The sequence below is a fragment of the Hordeum vulgare genome, chromosome 5H (genome assembly GCF_904849725.1).
Source record: "Hordeum vulgare subsp. vulgare chromosome 5H, MorexV3_pseudomolecules_assembly, whole genome shotgun sequence".
Lineage (NCBI taxonomy): Eukaryota > Viridiplantae > Streptophyta > Magnoliopsida > Poales > Poaceae > Hordeum > Hordeum vulgare.
In genome coordinates this window covers 250,162,578-250,170,814 of record NC_058522.1, presented here as the reverse complement: position 1 = coordinate 250,170,814, position 8,237 = coordinate 250,162,578, and positions in this window count along the sequence as shown.

Sequence of the window (8,237 nt, the reverse complement as noted above, 5' to 3'; positions counted from 1 at the left end):
CTCTATTGAGAAGAAGCAATCTGGAATCGAAAATCAACACACAATATCACCACACATATGCATGACATGATGCACATACAGATATGATGCATCTTCATTTAATTATGCATGACATGGCAAAGCACAACAATTTATTACTACACATTAAATGAAGCTCGAGTTGCATATTGACGAAACTCCATATTAATTACTTAGTTCACTACCATTTAGGCACACGACAATATTAAATGTTGTTAAATATGGCAAGAGGTGAAGTATAATTAAACTACACTATCTAGGCATTTTAAATGAGGTCGGAAACAACTTATAGGATTTCCAAAATGACCCCATGTGTTAACTTCAAAATCTGTCCAGATCTGAAGTAAACACATTTTATGTTTATTAAACAACAAATAAATAGGTTCATGTGATTTTACACGTCATTCTAGTCGATTTGCATAGAAAGTTCATCTCCAACGGGGTTACGGTTTAAAAGATATGAGCAATAGAAGATGATATGACATGGATGCAAAATGCATGCAAATGACAGCCACGACATGTTAAAACATGGACGCACAAGATATTATGAAGCTACATGATATTCTACACAAGATTAAATGAGTCCGGAAGAACGAACAAAAATTCCGGAAAGTTCTCACATGTACTTTTGAATTTGCTACAGATATGCCAAAGCACAATTTTAAAGCTGTTAAATAGGAAAATAAATGCTAGTATGTTATTCTACACATTTTTCTAGACAAGTTACATATGTGGAACATTTTAATCAAAGCTACGGTTAATTATTGATGAAATAAATCATATTGAACATGGCCTAATGCAAATTAAATGAAAACAACAAGTTAATTATTTTCAACATGGATGCAGTTGGTTATTGTTAAACTACAGAATATTCTAAGCACTTTACATATTTAAAACATTTTAATCCGGTGCTCGGTTATTTAGCTACGAATTAATTCATTTTAACATGTCATCTATGCAAAATTAATTAAGCAACACATTTAAATATTTTTAACATGCATGAAAGTTGAAAATTATTAATCTACATGAAATTCTAGTCATTTTACATCTCTATGGTTTTTTGCATAAGATGTATGGGTAATTAATTATGTGCAAAGCAGAATATGGCCTAATCTGTAATTTGAAAAATATCTCGAAATTAGATAAATTTGCACAGCTAAAGAAATAGACAGCGTGCCGAATCATGATCTGGTCCAACAGTAGATGGCGCAAAAAAACTAAATCACGCTCTCAACGGTGGACACGGGAGGCTCACCGAAGCGGGTTGGGTCTTCGATGGGGAGGTGGTGCAGGGTGGGCGAAGTTGTCGGGCCGGCTCGACTCGATGCAGCCCATGCGAGCATCAAGGCCGGTCAACGGGCGCAATGGGAGCTCCTGCCCGAGGGCTTGGCCAGCAACGGCGGCAGTAGCTGGCGACGATGCATGAGAGGGGCAGCGGGGCCGAGTAGAGGAGCCCGAGGGAGACGCCGACATGCAGCGGGCTGATGGCCACGACGCGGAGTCCGGCGGCGCTCCCTGCAAACAAAGGAGGAGAGAGAGAGGCATGAGAGGGAGAGAGAATCGGTGATCGTAGAGAGAGGGCGAGGGGCGGCGAAGACGACTGGCGAAGTGGCTAACTAGCGGCGACGCGAGCTCAACGACTACGATAGTCAGCGAGGTGCGGAGGTGACGACGCTGTGGGCACATCGGCGAGGTCCCGAGCGGCACGACGACGTGGGCTGTCTCGGGCCTCGATGGGCTCGGGCGGGCCAGCAATGGGCCCAAGCGGGCCGCACGGTGCAGTAAGGGGGCTGGCAGCGACACGATGGGCGGAGGGCGGCCAAGAGGAACAGGTGGCGTGCACCGGTTGGATGGAGGGGGCTGGTGACGGCTGGGTGGGTGGCAACTCGCCAAGTGGCGGTTGCTGGTTCCACCGGCGTTGAAATCGAGGGAGGAGGGCGACGACTGTGAGGTAGGAGGCTCGGAAGGCCAATTTTGGGATGGGGGCATATCTATAAATAGGAGGGAGACTAGGGTTTGGGTTGGGGAAGGCTTTTGGGGTGTTTTCGGACTCTCCGATCTTGATTGGGCGACTTCGGTTCCGCCCTAGGGTTAGGTAGGCTATGGTGGGCTATGCAGACTAGTTGGGCTGAGAAGAGAGAGAGGTGAAGCCCGTGACAAGATTTTTAAACACTAAAACATCCGACAATTAAACCAACTATAGTGTCGCTATATAATTAACGGTTCGGGTATCAAACGAAGTGTGATTGCGACGAAATTTGGCAGGCGACCTACCTACATTAAAATAAGACCGCACACCAAGTTTCAACCTAATCAGAGAAAATTTTGTACACACTTTTAAAAACAATATTTTAGCAGTGTCGCGGGCGCGTGCGTGTGTGGGTGGTCTCCAAATGGTCAACGAAAAAAATGGAGAGAACCGGCAACTAATAACGGATGCAAGTTTTAAAAAATGGCGGCAACAGTGTGCCGATGCAATGCGGATGATGTGATGGATGTGATGATGGATGCGACAAACAAATAATTAACAAGACGACAATGGAATAAAAGGGGAATCTTCTGAAGCGTCAGTTCCAGGCTGTTACAACTCTCCTACACTAACACGAGATCTCGCCCTGAGATCTAAGAATGAAAGGGCAAGAGAAAGAGCAAGAACAATAGGGAAAACTTAATTGCTTCTTTGACAAACGAGTGAAACCAATGAATCTTGGAGTTTGCAGAAAGGTGAAGAATGACATGAGGAACAAGCATGTATTCAAAATAAATTTTGACAACACTTCGACAGGAAAGAGGGAATTTTTTTATAAGATGGAAAGATCTTGAAAATATTCTCAACAATCCAACTAAATGAACAAACAAGGGGAGAATATGATCTTGACAAAAAAAGATAATGGAAAGGAGAGAGCAACATCACAAAGCCTATGGAACAAAGGATAGAAACTAGATAATTTGGAATGAATAGAACACAAACAACTTCTATCACAATTTGATTTGAGAAGCATCCTTGAGAAGAGGGATTTAACGGAGTTGTTGGAAATCAACAACAAAAAGAATAAGCTTGTAGTAGACTTAAGAAAACATCTCAAATAATGAGGTGACAACCGACCACTAACGGAAACAAGATATGCAAAACTTCTTACCCCAAGAGGATAAGAGAAAACTTGAATCAATGATAATGACCATAATGGCAACAATCCTTAGGAAAGCTTTAGGTGAAATCCAATCCAAGATAGCTCAAAAGTGAACTCATGGGTTGAAAATATCTAACGATCAAAGAAGTTGGTGGATTTGAATATCTCTTTCTTGAAACAAATTCTCTTCGAGACTCCCCATGAGTCAAGAGTGCTATAACACCACATCAAAGGAAATGGAGGAAGAATTGCACTTGGAAAAGAATGAGAAGAACACTTGACCTCCTTCAACACGAATCTTGAAGAACACCTTGAGAAAGGATTACATACTCAATGAACCACCATGAAGAACCACTTGAAGAGCATCGAAATGAAAGGATGATGAAAAGAATGAAGGTTGAAAAGAATAAGATTATGACCTTGCAAAGATTTAGATGAAGCTTCACGAAGAGATACATGAGAGATTTTGGAACTCTGGAAAAATAGAAGATGAACAACTTGGAATTAAGAATTGATATCATGAACAACTCCGAGAGAAAAATTAAAATCACTTAAAGGGAACAAGAATAAGAATTATGTTATGTTTATGCTTCATAAAGTTAAATTGATGAAAAGCAATGGATTTAGCATACCACTAATTCTACTTAAAAGATTAGGAGAGATATGAGCACAACTTGAAGAAGTCTTCGAGGAAACACAAGTAAGAATTTGGAATGAAAGAGGATAAAACAATGAACTAGGCTACACGAGGAGAAGAGAGCATGATTCGATTAAAGAATGCTTGAACAAGCCACCGGTAAGAGTTCACAAATGAATGAGGATACCAAGAATGAATGAAGCTACATGAGAAAGAACAGACTTAGATCCACTTGAGAGAAAACTTAAACAAGGCACCGGAATAATTGAGATACAAGCGAAGAGATAACAATTAGGAAGAATTTGAGAATGAAAGCTGAAAGCTGAGAACAAAGAAATCTTATGAAATGATGGCCTTAATAGGATCGAGAAACGAAAACAACTCTGAAATGACCACATGGATATAGAAGGAATTTTTCATGATCGAAACAATTGAGTGGATAGCATGAAGCTGAAACCAAGAATCTTCAAGAGAATGGACCAAGATACAAGAGGGACTCCTCTTCGTCTTGAAGATGAGAATGATGACTAGAAACAACACCAAGAATTACCGAGACACCCCAGAATGATGAATAAGAAAAGGTTGAGCCAACGATGAAAATAATTTGAAAACAATCTTGAGAAGGAATATGACTGATGGAATCCATACTTACATCATATTGGAAAGAGCTTGAGATCTCTGGAATACTAGAAGAGCTATGTGAGATCCTGGGGAAAACCTGTTGGTTATGGGCCCACTCAAAAGAAACCACCGTTGAAAATATTGCTTTAGCAAGAGAGATTGCACCGGTTCAATGACAAGGGATTTAAATCAGAAAAAGAATCTTCTGAGATTTCTTCAACACTCCGGATAGAATAGAGAGGGATGAATAAACAAGAGAGGCTCAGATGAGAATGTCCAACACGAGGAACATTTAGATGATAAGGATATGATGAACATCGAGAAGTTGAATTGAATCCATCAGAGAAGAAAGCAAGAATGAAGAAATGATGAACTTAACACCTGACCATATTCACAAGGAATCCCGGATACAACGCGGAAGAGAAGATAATGAAAGCAAAGGCACTTGGATGATAATTAAATCATAGAAGAAAAGGACAAGAGGGCAAGGAAAAACAAAGATAACTTGGGACAAATGAGACAAACTCCGAAAAGAAATATGAGGGTTGATCTTGCAAATATTGGGGAAGATTGAATTATCTTGACGAGAAACACTCTGGTTGGAAAAGAATTGGCAAGATGACTCAGGTTTGAAAAGAATTGATAAGGCAATTTGATTGAGCAAAAGAATTAACACTATCATAGAAATATGAGAACACCACTTGGAAAGATATGAATTCACCACTTGACATCGAAGCAACTAGAATTAACATACTCCAACAAAACAAAGGATGAGGCTTACGAAACAAGGCAGAACAAATTCATGATAGAGATCCCGTTGGATATTTTTGTGGTAAGCTTCGCACGGGCTCGATCGCACATTGGATTGTCATATTTAAATGATGCTCGCATACGCTCCCTAGGCGTAGCGAACTACACGGCTTGACGAAGCATATCTGTTGACATATATCGAGACTGTCCTCTGTAAAAACGACCATGAACAAACGAATCCACTAAATGTCGAACCCCAACCTGACATCATGCATCTGCTCGAAGATGATCCTAGGTAACTTCTTGAATTCCCACCTAAGAACTCCCGAAATTTTCTGATTATGCAAACGAGTCCATGGATACAAGGAGTAAAATCTATCACTCAACTCCTAGCAATAACAATACTCGTCCAGTGTATTACATCCGAGAACACATAAGCAGAGATCTCGAAAACTCATCTACCTCATACCCTCGTAATCACAATGATACCAAGTATGGTAATACATCCGAACGCTCTCCATCAGTACTGGGGATGCCAGACTCCTCTCGCTACTACTAGTATTGAAGCAATTTCGAACATCCTCCATCTTGATATACTAAGGAAACTAAACGATAGAGAGTGTGACAAGAATCCCCTAGAGCTCAACTCCCTAGAAGAAATTAAGTCAGCCAGGAGGCACCAAGTCAAAACTCCGTCGCATCGACATCATAGAGGTTCCAGAATACCCGCGTGATCCTAATTTTTTTTAGTGAGACGAGGATTAGAATTAAAATTCCTAAGTCATAAACCTCACGAGAGCAGGGAAGAGGAGTAAATAGAATCCTACTCTCCGATATAACTAAGACTCAAAACAGTTTTTTATAGACTCGTCTCGACCAAGTTCAATCAATCAAGGGGGTTCATAGGACGGTACTGCTCTGATACCAACTTGTAACGCCCAAGATGCGAACCTATCCTTATTTTGGCACGAGGGCCTTGACAGGGATAGAAGTGCATCTCATCATGGCGTAAGAATGGATATCGTTACAAGTACATGTACAAAAGAAGTGAGTATATCGATTTGGCTTACACTCGCCACAAGCTACATAAAGATCACATCAATAAAATAACATATTTAATCACCATGTAGAAGAGCAGGGTCCGACTACGTACAAAAACAAATGATAAAAGAATGACATCCATCCTTGCTATCCAAGGCTGCCGGCCTGGAACCCATCCTAGATCGATGAAGAAGAATAAGAAGAAGAAACTCCAAATAGCACAATCATCGCGATCACGTCAAAGTGTCACTTTACGTGTACCTGAAACTTTGTTGTAGTAATCTGTGAGCCAAAGGGGACTCAGCAATCTCATTTCCAAAGGTATCAAGACCAGCAAAGCTTAATGGGTGAGGTATGGTTAAGTGGTGAGGCTGCAGCAAGCGACTAAGCATTTATTTTAGGTAGCTAACTTACGAGTACAAGATAAAAAGGGGATCTTCTACGCATAAATGGACGTGACTAATGATGATCAAATGAATGACCTTGAACACCTACTTACGTCAAACATAACCCCACCGTGTCCTCTTCCGGATACAGAACTCACGAGAAGAGACAGTCACGGTTACACACACAGTTGGCATATTTTAATTATGTTTACTTCAAGTTATCTAGAACCGGATGTGAAACAAAGTTTCCAAGTTTTCCACATAACCGCCGGCACAACTTTCCAACAGATTTAACCCTCTAGGGGTTCTCCAACTAGTCCATCACAAAGTACCACACGCTGTGGCGGAAACCTCAACCTTAAGATATCCCAAAGTATCCTCAGAATCCCCACAAGATGCTCGAGAAAGGTAAACCAAATCCAATAAGGCCGCCCCACGTGTTGACGATCCCGATAAGAGACGCATATCGGTTTCTCCAGACACGACGGATAAGCACAGCGTACATAGCCTGGTAGACATCACCCGAGTTGCCCCGGGTTGGCCTCGCAAATGGCTCTATTTAGGACAAGCATCATGAGCACTGGCCCTCCGTGTATTATGGTTAATTAATCCACGAGGGGGCGACCCTCTATGCGTTAATAAGGAGATAAGTATTATTATGTTGGGAAAATATAGTACCAATGTTGGGCCTTGCGAGACGAGTTTTACCCCAAAACGAAAGTCAAGGGGGTCCCCATAACAACCCCAAGCATGTTAGGAGCGCTCATTTACGGAACATAACACCCCTAGTCGAAAACTAAGGCGACAAAGATGGAAGAAAACACCAGGCTAGAGGGCCAAGCCTTCCACCTTTTACCAAGTATATAGGTGCAATAAGTTAAATATCATTAATATGGTGATATAACAAGGAACCCATGTTTCACATGTAAGCAACTGCACCTGCAACTAGCAACACTATCAAAAGGCTAAGCAAGCGGTAACATAGCCAAACAGTGGTTTGCTGGGTTGTGGAAAGGTTAGAGGTTTTTCATGCAATGTTGGGAGGCTTGTTAAACATGTGGTGGGCAGCGAGGCATAGCAAAAGAAACGAGACAACTAGCATGGCAATGAGAATAATGGTATCTAGGGAAATGGTCATCTTGCCCGTGATCTCTCTTGGAAGAACAACGAATCCGTGAAGCAGACAAATTAACATTGTTGAAAGAGTCCTCACATTCTGACACGCTTGCGGAACTCTGTCGAGAAGAAGCAATCCGGAAACCAAAATCAACACACGATATCACCACACATATGCATGACATGATGCGCATACAGATATGACACGACAAAGCACACCAATTTATTACTACACATTAAACGAGTTGCATATTGACGAAACTCCATATTAATTACTTAGTCCACTCCCGTTTAGGTACACGACAATATTAAATATTGTTAAACATGTCAAGAGGTGAAGTATAATTAAACTACACTATCTAGGCATTTCAAATGAGGTCAGAAACAACTTATAGGATTTCCGAAATGACCCCATGTGTTAATTTCGAAATATGTCCTGATCTTAACTAAACACATTTTATGTTTATCAAACATCAAATAAGGAGGTTCATGTGATTCTACACGTCAGTCTAGTTGATTTACAAATAAAGTTAATCT